At 38.8% G+C, this 21,761-nt stretch overlaps 1 protein-coding gene and 1 pseudogene across 2 annotated transcripts in view; both read left to right on the forward strand.

Moving 5' to 3' along the window:
- LOC118585520 (IQCJ-SCHIP1 readthrough transcript protein) overlaps nt 1-21,761 on the forward strand; it is a 745,628-nt gene that overhangs the window by 207,345 nt on the left and 516,522 nt on the right. The gene's annotated exons all lie outside the window — the stretch shown is intronic.
- LOC118585523 lies at nt 19,338-19,739 on the forward strand (annotated as a pseudogene).

Consider the following 21,761-nt stretch of genomic DNA (forward strand, 5'->3'; position numbering starts at 1 on the left):
CTCGATTTTTCTAGATTCTGCATCCTTGGTTGGACTTCCTTTTGTAGGTAACAGACAATCTGCAAAGGTGCCGCTTTCTCTGTAATGTTGTTGTTTGAAACGAGTACTGTTTCTACTTCTCAGCAGGAGACAAAAGCTTGGTATTTGGAGTACATGTGTATTCTATTCTCATCAGCTGATATATTGAGTTGTTCTGGTGATCAGTGCTTTATGATTCCATGCTAGATGTCACTATTGGCCAAATCACATCATTTCATTTCTTCTGCCAGCAGTTTCCTTTGGAACAGGTCTTGACTTTTGGCTAATGAGACATGAGGTAAAGTTGCATGGTAATCCCCTCTAAAGGAAAACACCTGTCCTGATAAAGAAAAATAAACAGATAGCAACTCACCTTCATAACAGCCACAGCTAAACCTGCATACAATTGGAATCTGTGGGCTCTGTACTCTGTAGTATAAAAATGAATACAGCAGAATGCAAACTGGGGAGACCTCTGATGCTAGAAAGTTGTTGTTCCAGCCAGTCTTATAACCCAAGTGTAAACTGTTGCAAAAACACATGAAATATCTAATAAGCAGAAACAAATGTCTTCATGCTACTTAAAAGTGGCAGGAGAAAATCACAAAAGCTATGTGTGTTCTATGAGTGAGCGCTTTCTTATCCATGTTTCTCATCTGTTTCTTTTTTGTGCTCACCCATGTTCTTAAATATATGAATTATTTTGTGAGCAGAATCTGCCATGCCCCGTGAAAAACAAAACATAGCAGCCAATGGTACAAGTATACAAAGACTCAATGGAAGAAAAGGATATCCATCAAACCACTTACTTATGTCAGGCTCTTCTGTTATGTGAAGGATTGCTTTGGATAATTTCCATATTTGTTTCTGCATTAAAAAAATTCAGATGTTAGTTATAGTTCATATCAACCCTCAAGACCGTGTCAGAGATGGAGAGGGATTGCTGACATTGATGTCACACCTAGAAGCCCAAGAAAAAGGCCTTGATGCTAGGGTCCCTTTGGCTTGCATATAAATGTGGAGTTGGTGACAGGATGTGTAGAAACTTTCCTGGAGAAAAATACTAACTTTTCTATTGTGTTGAACTCAAACAAGCGAGTAGTAGTCAGGGTTGCCATGACAAACACTGAAATACAAAAACCCCAGTTGCTTGATTGGAGAAAGAAGAGCCAAACAGAAGACAACTATTTGGATCTAAAAACTTTTGGGAAAACAAAACCGAACCCTGATGTAAATAAACAACTTGAATCATTATTATGAATGCCCACACATGTCCACACACTTCCTGAAGCTGTGGTCTCAAGACTATGTGCCACAGCCAAGAATGGGGCTGGATCATTGACCCAGTATGCTAAAGTCCCATTGAAATGTCAACAGTTAACAACTTTTTCTGGCCATTGGTGTTCATGTTGAAAGTCTAGTTGAGCAAGCAGATATTTTTCTCTAACATTAAGGCTTGATTCTATTTGATTTACAATTTGCGACTCCTTTTTTTTTTTTTTTTTTTTTTTAGAAAAAATCACCACCCCCAATCCACACGCTGTTTTCTACTTTCCAAGTATAATTAGTGATAAAAGCCTTTTCTCAAGGTCTTTTATAATCATGACTGACTTTTCGTTTGAATCTGTCAAGCGGTATTTAATGTTGGCCAATTAAGTGTTGAAGTATTTCACAGGTTTGCTCTGCAGACACTCTCACAGCAACGCTCTGTGGCACACATAGAGATGAAAGCTGGCTTGGCTTCTGGTCTGATTGCTTATCACCCCTTAAATTTCTACATAGAAACCTAATAACCAGTGTGATGTTATTAAGGGATAGGGCCTCTTGGGGGTCAATTGTTCAATCAGGTAGGGCCCTCACAAATGAGTTTAGTGTCCTTATAAAAGAAGACCTAAAATCTGCCTTGTCCCTTCCAACGCATGAGGGCACAGAGAGCAGTTGGCAGAATGCTGACAAAAAGAGAAGCTTGGCTTCCTCACGGGAAGCCAAGCATATGGACGCCTTGATCTCAGATTTCCAACCTTCAGCACCATGAAAAGTAAGTTCCCGTTGTTTATAAGTCACCCAGTCTGTGATATTTGTTACAGCAGCCAGAACAAACAGCCTTAGCTACCTGGTTCTGGTGGTTCATTGCTGAGCATCCATCAAATGCTAGCCCAGATCTTCTTGGCATTTTGTCTTTAAGGGCTTTTTATCTCAGAAGTATTGTGATGAGTTACAGTATTTCTGTTAGAAATAATAGACTCTTGGCTGGTAGAATGATGAAAGACTCTACTGGTGAAATGCAGTCTTGCTCATAGGCTACCTCCTTAATTTCTATAATTTGCAAGATGTGCAAAGGGCAGCAAGGAATGAGTTTGTGCCGTAGAACATCATAGTTGTGATTCCACTGATAGCGTCTTGGTTACTGGCAGTGTGGCTCCTGGGAATTCCATGAATCTACCTGGGAAGGCACTGCAGATTTAGATAGAATCGATATAAAGCACCCAGCACAAACTAGAAACTCAATACTCCATGGTTACTTTAGTTTCAGGAAATGTCCCTCCTGCTTTTGCACGTGTTGGGTCCTCATTGCTAAGACTTCCCATGTTTCTGTGATGATATGAAGATCTCTTCATTTTAATTGAATAAATAACTGGGAATCTGAGAAATAAAAGCTTCTATTAGTCCCAGAGATGGCAGAACATAAAGATAACATTTTCTTCTTAGATGAAGAATAATATGTTAAGATAGCTAAACATGAAGAAATAATGACAGTGATTTATTCTTTAAACATTTTCTTTACATTTACTTATTTATTGTGAATATGTGCATATGTATGTGTGTATGTACACAAGGCACATACATGGAGGTCAGAGGGCAAATCCCAGCAGGCTGTTCTCTCTTTCAACCATATGAGTCCAGGGAATTGAGCTCAGGTTGACAGGTTTGGCAGGGAGTGCCTTTACCCACTGAGTCTGGGTGACCCCATCTGTGATTTATTCTCACAGGAAATAATTTAATCTGAATAGAGTAAATTTTAATTTTTTAAAACTATCTTCTGTTTTATTGGCATTTAGCTTTCCATCTCAAAAACTTTGTGCTATTTAGTGAGGATAAAATCATATATTGAGATAAAATTTCAAAAGAACATCTAAAAGATTTTCTAGACAAATATATGCATTTAAATATTCATATTAAATACAGATTTTAGAATTTCTTTTTATAACTCTTTGGACTGCAGTGACGTGATTTCAACATTATATTCAGTAACTTTAATGACAGAAAATATTTCATGGATTGCTTTTTCTAAGCAAAATTTTGGCAGATAATATATACAGATATCTTTTGCTTTAAATTCAGTATATATCCATGCACAAAACATTACTCTAGGAGCCATCTTGGGCAATAGCTCATATCACTTTGTCAGGGCAAATGAGACTGTAGTTAAAGCACCAGATTCAGGCTGGGGTTATGGCAAGAGAGAGGATCAGAGTTCAGATTCCTGGAACCCACATAAGTTGTGGAGGCCCACCTATTCCAGCCTCAGAAGGATGGGGTTACCAGAGCAAGCTTTCTGTCAAAACTAGCCATATTGTTGAGCTTTGGTTTTCACTGAGAGACTTCCTTTAACAATAAGATGTAAGAGCCATCAAGGGAGATGCGTGACATCAACCTCAGGACTAAGCATGTGCGTGTGTGTGTGTGTGTGTGTGTGTGTGTGTGTGTGTGTGCGTGCACGCGCACACACACACACACACAGACAGAGACAGAGACAGAGAGAGATGCACACCACACACATATGCACATGACAATAAAGAAAATAGATAAAGCACTAGATTTGAGTCATTACTGAATAAACCAAAAGCTGGGTTATTTCATCCCTAACCATGTGTTTGGGGTGCTGGGCAACCTCACCTGTCTAGTTTGTGTTGAGTACCCACTGTGTGGCAGACTCTAGCTGCTTCAGTGGTGTTGGTCAACAGGTCATAGTGTGTAATGCCTGAATTCTGGTATAGATGCTGCCATTTATATCTGTGGTGAGGAGACCATAAAGTCAAAATCCTCAGGGAAAACCAAACACTAATATGGTAGTCTGCTTCTAACTATGACATCCACTGGAAGCCAAGAAGCCACATTTCCAGTTTGCTTCCTGTCTTGTAGCCTGTCTCTGCTGTTAGGGTCTAAGGACTCAATCCTCCATGCTATTACCAGCCAGATCACTCGATGTCACTGCTAAGTAAGATCCTCATGGGGTGACACTGAGTCTGGATCCAACTAAAAATCATTCTGAAGTTCAACAGAGCTTGTGAGTCAGCCAGTCAGAGATGAGAAGTCATGTTTGGTTAGAAGCTCATTGATGACCTCAGTGTGCAGTGTGTATTAGCGAAGGAGATCCTCTTACATTCTGCATAAAAAGTACCTAGAATGCTTTTGAAGAAGGCTAACAGGCATGGTTTATACTGTTCACGCTCTCTTCTGGGCTCCCTATAGCACATGATATGGGATGCAGTAGGTGTGTAAGGGACTTTGAAAAATGTTTTGAACTCTGCTTTCTGGGACTGGAAGGGAGAAGTGAGAGAATGGTGCCACATAACGATGTGATTGTGATGGAACATGTCAGAGACAGGGGAGCTTCACTCTGAAGGGACAAACTGAGCCTGTTGAACATTTCTGCCTGCCACCGATGTCACTTCAGTGACCATCAGAGACAACTTAGGCGATACCACAGTTGTCATCCAGAGTTCCAGCTGCAACTACACTTGAGTGCTCAAAACATGGCCTCACTGCCTTAGTTTTGATGCCCTGGTCAAAGACCTAGCATTAAAATTACTGTAATGTGTTCTTATGTTTTTTCCCCCAATTTGGTTTAGTTAGTGTGTGTGTGTGTGTGTGTGTGTGTGTGTGTGTGTGTGTGTGTGCGTGTGCATGCACCTGTATAGCAGGCATGTCATGTAGAGGTCACAGGGCAACTCATAGAAGTTGGTTGTCTCCTTCCACTATTTGGGTTCAGCGGGTTGAACTCACAGCCTCAGGCTTGACAGTAAGCACCTACTGATCCATCACACTAGTTCTCTTATATTTTTGATGGTGGAAGTTACTTACTGATTTAAGAATTTTAATGAGGAAATGGCCACTCTCTTGTTATATCAGCTATTGCAAAGGTTATTAAAATATTCTGTGGTTCAGTTGGTAGAGTGCTTGCCTACCATGTGGAAGCCTTGATTTCAGTCACCATGCCTGATAGCACATGCCTGTAATTCTAATACTGAGGGGTATAGGCAGTAGGATCATCAAGTTCAAGGTCATCCTCATAGCTAGCATGGGCCACATGAGACCCTGTCTCAAAAAAAAAAGATGGATCTTGTTTATTTTTTGTGACAGATAACCATGCGTAGCCCAGGCTGGCCTTGAACTCGCAGAGATCCGCCTGGCTCTGCCTCCCAAGTGCTGGGATTAAAGGCGTGTGCCACCACCACCCAGCCTAAAAAACTATTTTTATCAGTTTCTTGTGAACTGACTCAGATATTTAGGTTTGCGTTGTTATGCACAGTGCTTATTTCCTGGAAAACATTTTAAAATTTGCTTGTTAAATGATATACCTTGATGAATATCCAGGTACATACACATTTCTCTATCTCTTCGTAGTTAATATGTGTGTACAATTACATTTATGAATGGACTACATTCATAAATGGAGTAGTTCTGTAGATGGACATTAGTTTTTAGCCCTTTGATACATTAAGTAGTGCTGGAGTAAATATCTTTTATGTAGTTTTTCATAGTGCAGAAATAAATTAATATTAACCAGGAAAAGCTAAGTCTATTCCAAGCTGGTCATTGCCACATGTATTTGGCAGCTCATCAAAAATCGACAAAGGAAAGAGAAATTTTGAAATGGGAAAAGAGGCAGATTTCTCATGTAAAGGCCTATTGGAGGTTGTTGGCATGGGCATGTGGGCTTGCTAGGCGAGAGATAGCCTATTTGATTGGTTAGGAATGCATACTGGGCTTTCTCTAATTGACCTTAAGTTAGAAGAAGGAACAAAAATTAGTGACACTATTAAATTTTAATCTATAAAAGGTTGTTTGGTCATGATTGATGCAGAAATTGCTATTTAGCTTCCTGGATTGTTACCAGAGAAAGCAATCTGGCTTCCCGAATGCTTGACACATAGCAGTCTGTTTCTTGGAGAGAAGGGGTTAGTTTCCTGATTAGGTTGTTGTGGGTTAGAGTCCTATTTTTATATATGATCTAACTGTTATCTGTTGATATTTTTGGCCTCTCTGTAGATATATGGGAGTTTATTTATAATACAATTCCTTAAAGTGAAATTATTAGCAGAAGTTATCTACCTACTTGTCTATGTACTCACTTATCTTCTATCAATCAATCAATCTATCTATCTATCTATCTATCTATCTATATATATATATATATATATCATCTATCTATCAATCTATCTATCAATCTATCTATCTATCTATCTATGTCATCTATCATCTATCTATCTATCTATCCATCTATCTATGTCATCTATCTGTCATCTATCTATCATCTATTTATCTATCTATCTATCTATCCATCTATCTACCTTGTATTTATCTATCATCTATCTAGTTACAGAGAAGAGACAGAGGGAAGGATGGATAAATTGCTTCTACAAGGTTAAATGGGCGTGTAGTGTCCTTATACTTGTAGTGATCCAACAGATTGTGTTATCAGCCCTTTTCACCTTTGTGCTTCTGATGGTAAAAAAAATCTAAGGACAATTGAATTTGTGATTGAGGTTGAGAATTTTTACGTTAAATTGTGTATTTTCTTTGAACATTATATAATATTCCTGATAGAGACCTTTTTGAATTTCTTCCAGACCAGGGAGCATATTGATAAAAGAATAATTCTCTGGATTTTGGTATTATTGCCCTAAAAATTGAACGTAAAACCAAGAAGGGGCATGTCTGAAACATGGAAATTAGATGATGGTTTTCTCTAACTCATCCTGTATCAGCACCCATCTTAAAACTCTTTCTATCCCAGAAGATTGACAGTAAAGGGACAAAAAGTGTTTACAAGGAAGACAGAATGGAAACTTGGCGTTACAATCAAAACACAGCTATTTCACAAGAAATACAATCTCACTCATCTGATAGGTGTAAATCGAAACACAGCCATTTCACAAGAAATACAATCTCACTCATCTGATAGGTGTAAAAATAAACAACGAAACAAAAGATTGTCGTAACCACTTCTATTTAACATAATTTGGAATAATCCTGATCAACTGTGTGCTTGGTTTTGAAACAAAAGTTTCTATGTTTAAAATTAGTTGTGTTATAACTTGGGCCAAGGGCTGACTGAATAGCTTCCAGTATTGGGATACAAACCAATTCCACATGCTCCACACAGTCTATAACATGCCCTCCACTGTGCCAGTCTTTAGAGAGGAATGAACTCTGTCCCAGTCTCTACAAGCCATCTTAGTTACTGAAATGAGCATTAGCAGTATTCTCAACAGATTCATATATTTATCCCAACTTTGTCTTTATAATTATGTAGCTCTTTCCTCCAAATATTTGTTTTAAAAGCTTCAGTTTTATGGTTAAGGCAACACACTTGTTCTTTGGAAGCTGATCATAAATCATTTACCTTTAGTGTACACTACAGTGTTTGTTATATGAGGACATGTGAACAATAGATGTACGTACATTCTCTTATACACATGCATGCTAAGATGTGTTTCCAGAACTTTCTTGAAGCTTAGTTTCCTTAGTCTGGGAAAGTAGGCTTATGGGACAAATTATGATTATGATATAAAAGATGTCTACTCAATCCAGAGTTGTTGATTCTTATGTAGACTGGCTTTGTGTTGACTGTGTAGTCATCATCATTGCACCTCAAGAATGTCTGGTGCTCCCTTACTATTCCTGCTCCATAGAATATCTGCAGCCCACTGTAGGAATGTTAAATTACCTTTTTTATCAAAAACTCACAGGATGTATCAAATCTTTACATTCTTCCCTTTAGCATGTTTAGTTTTGAAAGAAAGGACCATTACCCTCCTGTAGCGGGCTTTCTTGGGCTACCAACTAGCTCCCAAATCAAGACATGGAGACTTATCATCAATTATAAATGTTCAACCTATTATTATACTTGTCCCACTAGCTCTTACAACTTAATTTAACCTGTTTCTCCTCATCTATATTTTGTCTTGGGGCTTTTTAGCTTTCTTTCATTCTGTATGTCCTACTTTTTTTTTTTTTTTTTGCTTCCTCTGTGTCTGGCTAGCTGGTGGTTGCCTGCCTGGCTGGCCCAAGTATTTCTCTCTCTCTCTCTCTCTCTCTCTCTCTCTCTCTCTCTCTCTCTCCCCCTGGTTCTCTTTTTCGATCCTAGATTCCTCCTCCTACTTATTCTCTCTGCCCACCATCCCTATCTATCCTCTGCTGACTAGCTATTGGCCATTCAGCTTTTTATTAAACCAATTGGGTACCTTAGTCAGGGAAAGAGAAACAAATATAACACGTTTTTACATAGTTAAACAAATGCAGCATAAACAAATGCAACACACCTTTACATAGTTAAATTAATATACACATCAGCAAATGTAACACATCTTTACATAGTTAAAGTAATATTCCACAACAATCTCCTACAATTTTAATAGTAGTAATAGGTTTAATATTGAAAGGCATGGATGAACATAGCTATGGGCTTTTACAGCTGAAATGCCTGTAGTGATTCACCTTTCACGTATACAGTGAACAATTTGGCTCTTAGAGTATTTCAAGCATTGTTTTAAAAGGTTTACCTGTACAACTTCATTTATTCCTCATAGCAACCCCGTTTCTTCTTCTTAATTTTACTGATAGACAGTAGCACTAAAGCAAAGAGATGCTAAATAACAGCCCAAGGTCATGAGCAGATGGTGGAACTAGTTCACAATGACCATTCTTGACTATTACTCTACTTTGTATCTTTAATTTACTATTTCTTTTTGTGAAAATAGAGTTTAATTTAATGGAAATCATATTTATTTATTTATTCTTCTCATACAATACATTCTGACCATAGGTTTTCCTCCCTCCACTCCTTGCCAGGTCCCCCTCCACTTCTCCACTTCCCCAGATCCACTTCCTCTCTGTTTCCCTTCACAAAAGACCTGGTCTCCCAGGTTTATCAGCTGAACACAGCATAACAAGATACAATAAGACTAGACACAAACCATCATATCAGGGCTGAGAGAGGCAACCCAGTAGGAGGAAAGGGGTCTCAAGAGCAGGTAAAAGAGTCAGAGGCACCCTCATTCCCACTGTTAGGAGTCCCACAAGAACACCAAGCTACCAACCATGACATGTAAGCAGAGGACCTACCACAGATTCATGCATGCAGGCCCTGTGCTTGCCACTTCAGTCTCTGTGAGCCCCTATGACCCCTGCTTAGTTGATTTTGTAGACTGTGTTCTTCTGGTGTCCTCTACCTCTCTGGCTTCTACAATTCTTCCTCCCCCTCTTCTTCAGATTTCTTTAAGCTCCCAGGGGAGGGACCCGATGGAGAGATCCAATTTGGGTTCTCTCTCCACCTAATGTTTGGCTGTGGATCTCCTCATCTGCTTCCATCAGTTGCTAGAGGAAATCTCTCTGATGATGATTGCACTAGACATTGATCTACGGGCATAGGAGAATTTGATGAATATTATTATCTAGATCTTAGAGAAAGAATTAAATACTACCTATTTAACACAGATCCTCGCTCATATTATTCTATATCCTATTATTTTAGATTAAAATACATATACAAAAGGTGTATTAAGCCAATACTGGCTCCATAACTGTGATACTTATTCTTCTCTTATGTAACTTATTGCTTCACACATTTTACTGTTATAGATATGTTTAAAAATTATATTATAGGGTGAGGGTTCCTTTCTCCATCCTTCTGTCCTACCCTTATCAAGGATGCCTCATAATTAAGCTGATGTCTTTCACTAATTTAAAATAAGGCATGCTAATTATGTAAATTATACATATTAATGGTAAAGCAACAATAAGATTGTATTTGTTTGATGTTGTAGCAGTTTTGTACGCACAGAATGTTAATGTAGTTCTCATAAAATCTATCATATAGACCCTGTTGTTATTTTGACCATTTTATGAATGGAGGAGTTGAGAACCAAAGGTGAAAGTGACTACCCCAACTACTATCTGGCTAAGTTCAGCTTTGTACTCAGTATATTTATAGCTAATTCTACTTCCTTCCAAAACAAAAAACAAACAAACAAATAAACAAAAAAACCCACCACGACCACCACCACCACCAACAACAACAGCAACAACAAAAATGTTGCTTGAATTCAGCAAAATGGTAAGCCCAGCTATCAGACACACCAAGCAGACAAAATAGCAGGGCCTCTTCCAGGGTTCATCCCTGTATGATTATGAAGATGTTGTAATGTTACAGAATAGGAAGCTTAAAGGAAAAAGAAGGGAATTGGGATATATTTATTTGCTGATAAATCAAAGCTATCTTTAAAAACATGATTTATGACAACATTTTTATACATAGAGGAAAATGATTACAATTTAAATGATTGGCTCTAGAGTTTATTAATTGCTGCACTGATTGATAGCTTGACACCTAAAGATCCAAAGGTTGAGTAGGAAGAGTACAGTAGGAAGATTTCGGAGCCAGGCAGTGCCTATTCTATGGGACATAGTAAGGATTCTTCTTCTTCTTTAGTCAAATGGAAATATAAACTCCTCTTTGAAATACTGTGGGGGAGCTACCCAGCACCCCCACATTTCCCCAGAGTGTTCTTGAGTAGGAGCAGCAGGAAATATTAGACAGAAGGATTTAGAGTGTGGAGATAAACAGACAGAAAATAAAGGATAGCCTCGAGAGGGCCTGGATCCTATTCTATCAACCTGACTACTGTCTCTGCCCTAGTGTATTTATAGAAATGCCAAGGGGTGAAGCAATAGACCATCCCCCAGCACAGCCAAGTGCAGACCATCTCAGACACCTGCACTCAGGCCTGAGGTCCAATCATCCTCTCTATGCAGACCTGCTGGGTAAAGCCACTGGGGAACCTAAAAATGGGCTCCCACAGAATACTCAGAAGTTCCAGGATAGGGGAAGAGGATTTTATTTTTTAACACATCACCTGGAATTTTAGTACTTAATAATTTGGAACTGTTTTCTCGTTGTGAGTATCAAGAGGACTTTTTAATCTACCTGAAATTTTGTACAACACCCAAATGTTAGCAAAGATTTCAAGTCAAGTCCCCCACACAAGAGCCATGGACCCCAAAGCCTTCTATGTTGGCAGGATTTCTTTAATTAAAAAGTCTCGGTAACTCAATGAGCAGGAGGGGGGGAGACGCAGTGGATGTGTGTGGCATAATTTTGTCCAAATGCAAATCATTTTCCTGTCATTTGCTAGTAAGCCTACTGTTTATAATAACTGTTCATAATGAATCGGGCTGATATTTTGTTCATGCATTTTCCCTTGAGGCTTTAATGACTCTGCATCTGTGTTTTATGGTTACATGTTGTGGAGGAGACTCTGGTGGAAATACACTCCTGTTTTATAGCCTCTGTAGAAATTAGGAACAGGAGAGAAACAAGCAAAAGAAACAAATTTGTGGTCTGAAGGGGTTTCGAGACAGAGAAGGATGCTCTATCAGCCAGGCCTGGAGGGTATATGGGCAAAATGAAAGATGGTTCAGAAGTTTCCATCAGTGAAGTGGTTGAGAAGAATTTAAAATGCATCAAAGACTCAAGCTAGGCTAGAGGGAAAACTTAGGTGACCAAACAAAAGAAATCTTGTCCATTTCAGTAAATAGTATACCTGCTGTGTTCCAGACCCCTGATAAGCCTTCAGCTGTAGTATTCAGTATGGTAGCCATTAGTCATTTGTACCTCGTTGAGTTTAAGTTTCTTAAAGAAAATTAACAACTCAATTCTTCTGATACATTAACCATACCTTAAGCCATAGAACACATGAAAAATGACTACTGTATTGATGAGGTGCAGAATATTTCCTTCATTTCAGAAAATTCTGTTGGGATAGTAGCACCCCAAAAGTACATGGACAGCTAAGGGGTGACTTCTATTTTTGAGTAATTTGGAGTTTTATAAGTCATAATAATAGAGTTGTGCTATACAAGTTGGTCAGCATACTATTATGGGGATGTTAGGGATCAGGTAAGGAGGTTTATGCAAGATGATGGCCAAATATAGTAGATAAAGGAAGAGTACAGCAAGACTAGCTGGATACAGCCAGCTAGTTCAAGTTACTGAAAATCTATCATCCACATTTTGTATTTTAGTCAGATTTTTACAGCAGACTTATCAAAGAATATACAGATCAGTAATTTTTTTTTTTTTTACTATTTCCAGATGTTGCTTAGAAATGAAATTGAAGAGATGATATCTTCTAAAACTGCACACTAGTTTGGAAAATATTTGTGGTGAGATACATAATAAGAATGATAGGTAACTTTAAGATCCATTAAGAAAAATACAAGCTCTGTAGTGAGCCCACAATCCCAGGGCTAACTTTTCTTTATGTCAAATTAGAATTTTTTTTCTGCTTCTTTCTTGGGTGTAGTTGAGATATTTTAATAAATATTTGACTTAGAACACCCCACTTAAATTTTTTAATCTTTGTAGATTTATAGTATTGCGATTCCACTGTCAAAATGACAGATACTGATAAGCATTTTAAGGTAATCTTATATGATTATTTTCAGTGCACTGTATCAATCAACCCCCTGACAGGCCATAAAATGTTACAGCTCATAAAGAACCAGTAAATACTCAATTTTCAAGGTACAGCAGAGGAACCATAAATTAGATTGATTATATAACTATAAAATAATTAGTTCAGTATATCCAGACAACTTTGAAAACTTTCCTGACACTGATTATCATTTGAAAACAAGCAAGAACCTCTTAAAGCTATCTAGTTTCCAGACTTTGCTGAAATTATTTTTGTTTTCTTTATGTCACAATCACTCTCCCAGGCTCCTTTCCTCAAGGTGAACTCATTCCCTACTCTGTCTCCCATCAACTCTTATATGTGGCCATTTCTAAGCTTATCTCTCTTTTGCAGAACTCTAGTACACAGATCTTGTATGCTTCATGTCTGCTGTGTGTGTGTGGTTTGGTAGCTCTCTAACAGCAGACTGTCACGCCAGGGCTTGAAGGAAAGCAGTTAACTGAGGGAGGTGTCTCAGATAGTTCCAGTGAGAGCTTGAGGAAGTGACACAGGATTGAGGATAAATTGTGGGGAAGAGTACTGTGGTGGGTACCTGGGTTTGAACAGGGAACTCTGGGAGACAATATAGATGGCAGCTTAGATATACTCAAATTCCTCATTCATCAAGCTCTGCACGTCCAAAGGCTGCCCCAAAACTTGTTTTAGCTCCACCTTGGGAAAGTGCTACAGTGTACACCCCCATCCAGGAGGGAGGTACTCTCCACTCTCCATCACCAGCTTCCTCTCAAGTCATCTGTTTTGCCTCCCCTGCAGCTCTAACTTGGACCACTTTTTCCTCTCACCAACAACACTGACACTGTGTTACTTGACCCTCATTATTTTCCCCACACTTCATACATTTACCCTCTGATGTATCTCTCTGCCTCAAGTCCTGCAATAGACAATCCTCCCTGTAGCCACTGTGAGAATACCAAAACACAACTTGACCACAACCTAAAATCAGCAGTAACAGTGCAGGACACTGCACATGGGGGCTCTACAGTCACCATTGCAATCTCAGGTCACTTTCCTGGCCTCACTCTGCAACATGTGCAGCTCCAGGGTCTTTGCAGAGACTCTGCTGGTCCTTGTTCATCACTGAAACTACAACAGATTTCACCTCCTCTAGTGCGTCCTCCTGACACCTCATCTCTCCCTCCCAAGATGAAGCTCACACTACTCAGCCAGACCAGTGCTATTGTCTTCTTGTTTGTGTATCTCCTCAATTCAGAACAAGTTCTCTGCAGACTGGTTCTCCGTTAACCTCAATTTCGTGCCAAGTATATGTTCATTGTAGATACTCATTAAATGGTTTTCAATGACTTTGCTCATGTTACTGTTATTTATTCTTAAAATAGCCTGACAAGCCTTATCTTTGCCCTAGTAATTACAACACCTTGTTCAAAGTTACCTCTAATAAATTATCAAATTGAGATTTGACCTCAAGTTAGTCTCAAAAGTCCATATTCTTTTTCTATTAAATCATGTTAAAATATAAATATAATAAAGCACCAACTATTTCTTCTACTTTGTAATTTGCAGCTTTCAAGAAAACAGCTGGAGTAGGTTTACTCTTCACTTTTAAGGACTGAATCAACCCACAGGTTTCTTCTAGAAATGAAATATTCATCTACCGGGAACATGAGAGCTGCAAGTTTGGTTGGTGTACATCTTGTTAAGAAGGACTTATGACTTTGCAGTAGTGCTCCTCTGAACCAGTTAACTCAAGGGATGCATCTGAGCTTGGGAATTTAAATAATCTTGGATCCACTGGACAGTAGAGAGGATTTATATGAGGCATGTGGGGGAAGAGAGCGGGGGGAGCAGATTTGGAATATTGCAGCAAATTTTTACATGTCACCGACTGCAGAAGAGAGATGATTATCCATCAGTTACAGAGCAGTTCTGTGTGTGTTTCTGGGGATTTTTGCACTGTTTGTGGACTCAAGTCCCCTAGCGGAATTGTCACCCACCTCACCTGGTTTGCTGGTTGTCATTGTCTTCAGAGTTTATTGGCAGCACTGAGTCATCCCTGGGTTTAAGCCACGTGCGTGACCACCAGAAGGGTGGTACTAAAGCACGTTACTTCTGAAATGAAGCCTGTGCTATGGAAAGTATAAGTAAGTAATTTCCCAAGATGAAATTATGTCAGTCTCAAGGGGGCTTTCTTTTTCTTTTTTATATTGTGCAACAAAATTCATCCATTTACTTATTTTCAAAATAAGCAACATTTGCTGAATTGTCTATAAACTTAAAATTGCAAGCATGTTTTCTTTACATCCATTTATGTTCTGGGACAGTTAGATCCCCAAGGAGAGATGTAAGGCTTAGAAATTCAAGCTCTATGAGAATTTAGAGGATGAGTAATTGAAAATATGAAGTAAAACTCTTCTTACAGTATCTAGAATAAACAAATGTTTGCTGTGGGTATCACTCATTTGATCTTTTTCTTCTGTTATATAGAAAACGATCAATATCCACATATTAGCAACACACACACACACACGAGAGAGAGAGAGAGAGAGAGAGAGAGAGAGAGAGAGAGAGAGAGAGAGAGAGAAAGCATTGATGCTTCCTGTGAGGATAAAATTAATATTCAGAATTTATCCAGTGGTCATTGTTCCATTTGCCAATGTCAGAGGAGCCGTGAATGGAAAATAGAAGATATCAAAGACTGTTGCTATAGACTGGGCTTTCCTGCAACAATTATTTTAGACACACTAGCTTGAAGCCAACCTTTAGGCCAAATTCTTGAATTATCTTGGCATCATCAAAACATAATAGGATCCCATTATATCAACTTAGGGAAAATTCATATTACATTGGAGCTTGGAGATACTTAAAACTTACATTACATAGAAACTTATGTAATTTCTCAAGTAAACATTGGCATGTATTAGGTGATTAATTAGCATTTAGTAGTGATGGACTAGTAATGTGCTCTAAGTAGTTAATTCTGAATTCCAAGAATATATTTTATATATATATATATATATATATATATATATATATATATATATATATATATATAGAGAGAGAGAGAGAGAGAGAGAGAGAGAGAGAGAACCAAAAAGATAATAAGAAAAAGTCAAGATTTAAACTCATTCCTGTCAGTTTTGAAACATGGAGCTCAATGACTTAGCCCAACATGCTGTTCGAGATCATGATCCACAGAGAAAATGAAAACAGGATTGCACACCCTTAACTCATAAAGCTGCTGAGAATGTATCATGAGAGAGTGAATGCCAACATGTGAGAATGCTGTTTGATAACATCCACCCTTCTGGTCAGCCTTTTAGGTCACCTGAGAATGTGGAAAATATAGCAAGTGAGACTGCTCGCCATCTGATTGTGCATGTGGCACAGGGGAGAGGCAAGAAAGGGGATGTGTAAGGATCATTCATCCACCGGCAGCACTGGACATATTCCTTCAAATTGCCCAGATCCTGCCCTAAGAAATCCTGCCCTGTCTTCCCTGTTTTTCAATAACTCACATTTATGAAATTTTTAATGAAAGGTTTTTATTTTAACGAAGAATCCTATGAGTTTTGACATATGTGTGTATTCAGGTCACCACCACTATGATAAGGATGAAAAATAATCATATGTACATCCAATTTTTTTTTTTTTAGTATTTCTTGATTCTTCAGTCAAATCAGCCTACATTCCCTAACTCTTAGTGATTGCTAACCTGTTCTCTACCCCATGCCTTCTCTAAAGCAGGATATAAATGGATTATCCACTAAATAAGACTGACTGGTTTCTTTCACCTAGGTGATTGCCTTTGAAAGCCATCATGTTTTGGCAAATACCAGTAATTTGAGCCTTTATGCTGATGAATACTATTCCATTTTGTGGTTGGAATTTTGCTGGCTTAGTCTCCCATTAAATATTTGAATTGTTTACAGTTTATGTATAATTAGTTATAGTTTATGTATACTGCTGTCATAAATATGCATATATAGGTTTTGTACGAATGTAGGTTTTTATTTCCCTTGAGTAAAAGAGCTAGGTGGATGGCTGGGATAAATTATTTATATTTGACATTATCAAGCTCTCTTCTAGAGTGGCTTTATGGTATTGTAGTCATGTGAGCAATACATGAGAGATTCTTCACCCTATCCAGCCCTTCTAGGTTCAGTCACTTTTATTTTAGCCATGCTACAGTTGCTAATGTGGTTTTTCAAGTAAACATTGGATTTTAGAAAATTATTATTCGATACTTAGTCCAGATGGGTGAGAAATATGGGTTCAGGGTTTCTACTCTTTATACTAGTAGGGGCGAAGTAACAACTGTGTGCCTAACTCATTGTCAAGAAATCTTGAGACACATTTTGTACATAGTTTGTACTATGTGTCTTATTTCAATTCGAACAAGTGAATGGTGGCTGGTGGCAGGAAATGATCAAACACTAGAAAACCATTACTGTGACCTCCCTATGACATCTACATACTTCTTATTGTTGCTCATAAACACACCCTGCATTATCTAGATGGCATTCATCTTCACTTGACATTGAAAATTGTCAGGTTGGGGCAATAGCTCAATAAGTAAAGTGTTCGTTGTGTAAGCAGGAGCTCCTACATTTGCTCCCCAGAACCCAAATGAGAAAAGCCAGACATGCTGGTTGCCCCTTCCTTATAATTCAGGCCTGTGAGGTGGAGACAGGTGGATCCCAAGGTTTGCTGGCCAGCCGATCTGGCCTAGTTCGAGAGCCTCAGATCTCAGTGAGAAGCCTTGTGTCAAAGAAACAAGACAGTCGGCACCTAAGGAACAACACCCAGGATTACCATCTGGCCTCCACACCCGTGCACATAACGTGCACACATGTACTCACACACAGACATGGGGAAAAAAGAATGTCAAGGAATACCCAGTTAACATCATGTGTTCTTTTTTCATTACCACTTATGATGAAGCAGAAATCTGGATGCCTCTTTCACAACTTTACATCAATAAATATTTGCTGAGTTCTCTCTTTGGGCCAGAATTTTTGCTGGTTATTGGAAATACAACAGGGAGAAAAATAGATATAAATGCTTGCCTTCAGTGTAAAAAAAAAAGAAATAATAAAACAATAAAAATATATTGGGGAGTTATTAAGATTTGCAATCTTAAATAGAGCTAGGGAAAGCTTCTGTGAAGATTATGCTTGAGAAAGATGATGGTAAGCCCTGCAAATAGCTAGCTCTGCTACTGTGGGTAGGCTGAGTAAAGAAGTGGGTGGGTTAAGACAGCAGCCTACATGGGAAGGACAAAGAGCAGCCAAGACTCAGGGTGGCTGGTACAGAGGGAAGTAGGAGTATAGCAGCAGATGAGAGGACAGAAGAAATGGTAGACCATATTGAGTAGCATCCTAAAGCCACTGCAGTGACCATTGCAAGTAGAGCACAGAACACAGTAGGGTCCAGAAGTGCAAACAGAAAAACCAACTTAGAGGTTATTGTTATAAGCCAGGCAAAAGATAACAGCAGCTTGGATGCGGTTAATAACCAATGGAAACCCAAATCCATCCACACTGCTGTTTAGCTATCTGAATAATCTAATAGGATATTGGATTCTATGACTATTCCTAAGACTTGTTTTTAGCACATTAGAACATTACCAATGCTTTTATTTTTACCAAATATAAAAGTCTGTGTTTAAAAATGTATATTAAGCATATAAAAATTCCCAGCCAAAGGTATTTCACTGGAAACCTGAACCCACATACTCGGGAGGCAGCTTCTAACTGAGTAAGAAACATGACACTTTATTTTTTGCTTCATTTTGATAGCATGATGCATCTCTAGCGTTGAGGGGTGTTTTCCTGATAGTTACAGCCAACCAAGTGAGTACTCCTAGATTCCATAGCTATTCACAGGCAGCTCAACAAAACAGTCAAAGGAAGCTGGCCCTGGGTCTTGTCTGTTGTATCCACACACTTTACATCAAAGAATTGCCATGTTGAGCCATTTCAGAAAGTACAAAGGCTTCTGGAATCTTCAAAATGAAGAATACTGTCTTTGTCAAGTATAACATAATTAGAAGGAAAAAAACCCTAGTGTTTTTGACTAGGAAGACAACACTGTGATGTTTGATCACACATCTGTTTTCTTGCTATTTTGGTAAAGAAAGAAACTCCTTGTTTTCACATGAGTGAGCACTGCTGTTAATATCTGCCAATGGGCTTTTAAAAATCCACCAAGGTCACAAGCATCACCTTCCTCAGAACTACTGACTCAAGAGGTTTCATCAGGAGGTGGGAACAGAATTAAGAAATATTCCTCCATGGTTGGAACTGGTTGTGTTTCCTATAAACACATTTGAGGCAGTGATTCAGGTTATCTAAGAACGAAGTTCCCTTCCATGACATTTGATAGAGAGGCATGCAGTCTGTTCATTTTTACTCAAAGTGGGGCTACAAAAACGTTTACCAAAGGATGAGAGGGCATGGATGGAACTTAATGGACCAAAAGTCGCAGAATTCCACCTCTCTACAATGAATATGTTTGAGAACATTCTTTTGATTATTTCTACCTTCCTTCTCCTTCCATAACTACCCTTCTTCTTTAAAAAATGTGATTGACCCTGCCAAAATGAAGTTCAGTGCCTTTGTGACTTCTAACCGAAGCAAGAACTACAAACAGCATTTCAGTGCACCTTCTCACGTTTGGAGGAAGATCATGTCTTCCCCTCTTTCCAAAGATCTGAGGCAGAAGTACAATGTTCAATCTATGCCCATTTGAAAGGTTGTCTGAGGACACTACAAAGGTCATCAGATTGGCAAAGTGGTCCGAGTGTCCAGAAAAAAATATGTCATCTACATTGAACATATGTGGTGAGGAAAGGCTAATGGCACAACTGTTCATGTGGGCATCCTCCTCAGCAAGGTGTTTATTACCAGGCTAAAGCTGAACAAAGACTCCAAAAAGGTCCTGGAAAGGAAAGCCAAGTGTCAACAAGTAGGAAAGGAAAAGGGCAAATTCAAGAAGAAATGATTGAGAAGATACAGCAGTAGGAGCATCTCATGCACAGCTTTCATTAAAGACTGCTTAAGTTAAAAAACAAAAACAAAACAAAACAAAAAAACGATATGTCCTGCACTGAATTTACCAGCATATTAATCTCCAAGTTAAAGAAGTATTGATGTTGATTTTAAGAAGAAGGCTGAGTCTAATAACTAGGTGTACTGACTAGTTTTATGTCAACTTGACACAAGCTAGAGTCATCAGAGAGGAGGGAGACTCAATTAAGAAAATGCCTCCATAAGTTCAGGATGCAGGCAAGCCTCTATAGTGAGTGATGTGGGAGGGCCCAGCCCATTGTGGGTGGTGCCATTGCTGGGCTGGTGGTCCTGGGTTATATGAGAAAGCAGGCTGAGCAAGACAGTAAGCAGCACTCCTCTCTGACTTCTTCATTAGCTCCTGCCTCCAGTCCCTGCCCTGCTTTAGTTCCTGTCTTGACTTCCTTTGATGATGAATTGTGATGGGAAAGTATAAGTTGAATAAACTCTTTTCTCCCCAAGTTGCTTTGCTCATGCTGTTTCATCACAGCAATAGTAGCCCTAAGGTACTAGGTAACAAATAGTGTTACAACTCACATTAGTTTCTAATTATTTATCTTCAATAAGATTGAAGAGGATCCAATACAATTGTCAATTGAAATAGATAATCAAATATATTATTTGTTGACAAATGCTGATTCTAAGACTCTAATTTGGAAGTTTAATAACTTGGTCAACAACTGAATTCTTATCCATCCCCATATAAATTTTCAGCTTTATTAAAGATGATAAATAGAAAAAGAATCAATGGATAAACCCTGTCTCTTTTTTTGTTAAGAGGTAATTCTTACTCAATAATAGATGATCAAATGGAAAAATGATTTGATTCACCTCACAAATGATATAATTCCAATAAAAATAATTTGACTTTTAATCATTTCCTGTCAGATTTGTTGTTTTAATCAAGTGCTCAGCACCCACAATAATGATGATAATTAAAATGATAACAAATGAGATATTTAAGACACTGGAATCTTTCTAGTCAGGATATAACTTTAAAAATCCCTGGCATTTTTACAGAGCTAGATGGAGTAATCAATGAAGGACTTTGCGGTATAAAACTCATATTGTACTAAAGGTGAATTCAACTATCAGATTGCTCACACCCTCATTTTGGTGTCCATCTGTACTCCAAACCTTTCAACAAGGTTAAGGTGATTATTCTCACCGCACATGGAAAATCCCCACCTCTGGTCGAGTTTGGAGACTACTTTTGTTGATTCTTTCCTCCCTCCGTCATGAGCCTTCTTTGCTTCTATTTTTTTGTGCATTGTAAATTTTTAGCGTGTCCAGTTTATACAAGTGATCAGCATCGACTAAAGAAAAGATTTCCTTTGAAGCTTGCCCTGTGGCTCTGACCTGTATTTGAGCAGACGTCAGGCCTCCTGCACCTGTCTCTCTATGCAGTTCAAGCCTGACTGCGGATACCTGAGAGGGACGACCCCGACTCTCCTTTCAACAGGGCTTCATGTCAAAGCACTGGAAAAATTCCAGAAGGCTTCTGGTGCTTTCGAGTTCAGCTGCCAAATTCTGGAGCCATGGTGATCCCTCCCTGCTTACCGCCCAGCTGCCGTTGGCTCTTGGTCAACTGGGAGCTGCTCTTGTTATCTAGTGGTGTTCCTTTCATTCTGCAGCAAGGGCAACACCTTTAGCCCGCTTGTCTGCAGCAATGCTGCTGCCCTGTGCCTGGCAAAGACCTGGAATAGCCTGGAAGGTGTCCCCCTTAGTTCTCTTGCTGGCTGCTGGTGTTTGGGAGTTGAAAGCTCAGAGAGCCTCTGATGTATTTCTGTCAGCAGTCCATTGGAATCCCACAACACTTTCCACCTTTCAAGGGACTTTGGCCTGGGACAGTATCTGTGTCTCTCAAAGGGCCATCATCCTCAGCCTTCCTCCTTTGATCTCCTTACTTTGGACGTATTACCTTTCATATTCTCAAAAGACCTGTGAGTGAATATGT

This window comes from Onychomys torridus, chromosome 6 (assembly GCF_903995425.1).
Source record: "Onychomys torridus chromosome 6, mOncTor1.1, whole genome shotgun sequence".
NCBI classification, from domain to species: Eukaryota; Metazoa; Chordata; class Mammalia; order Rodentia; family Cricetidae; genus Onychomys; species Onychomys torridus.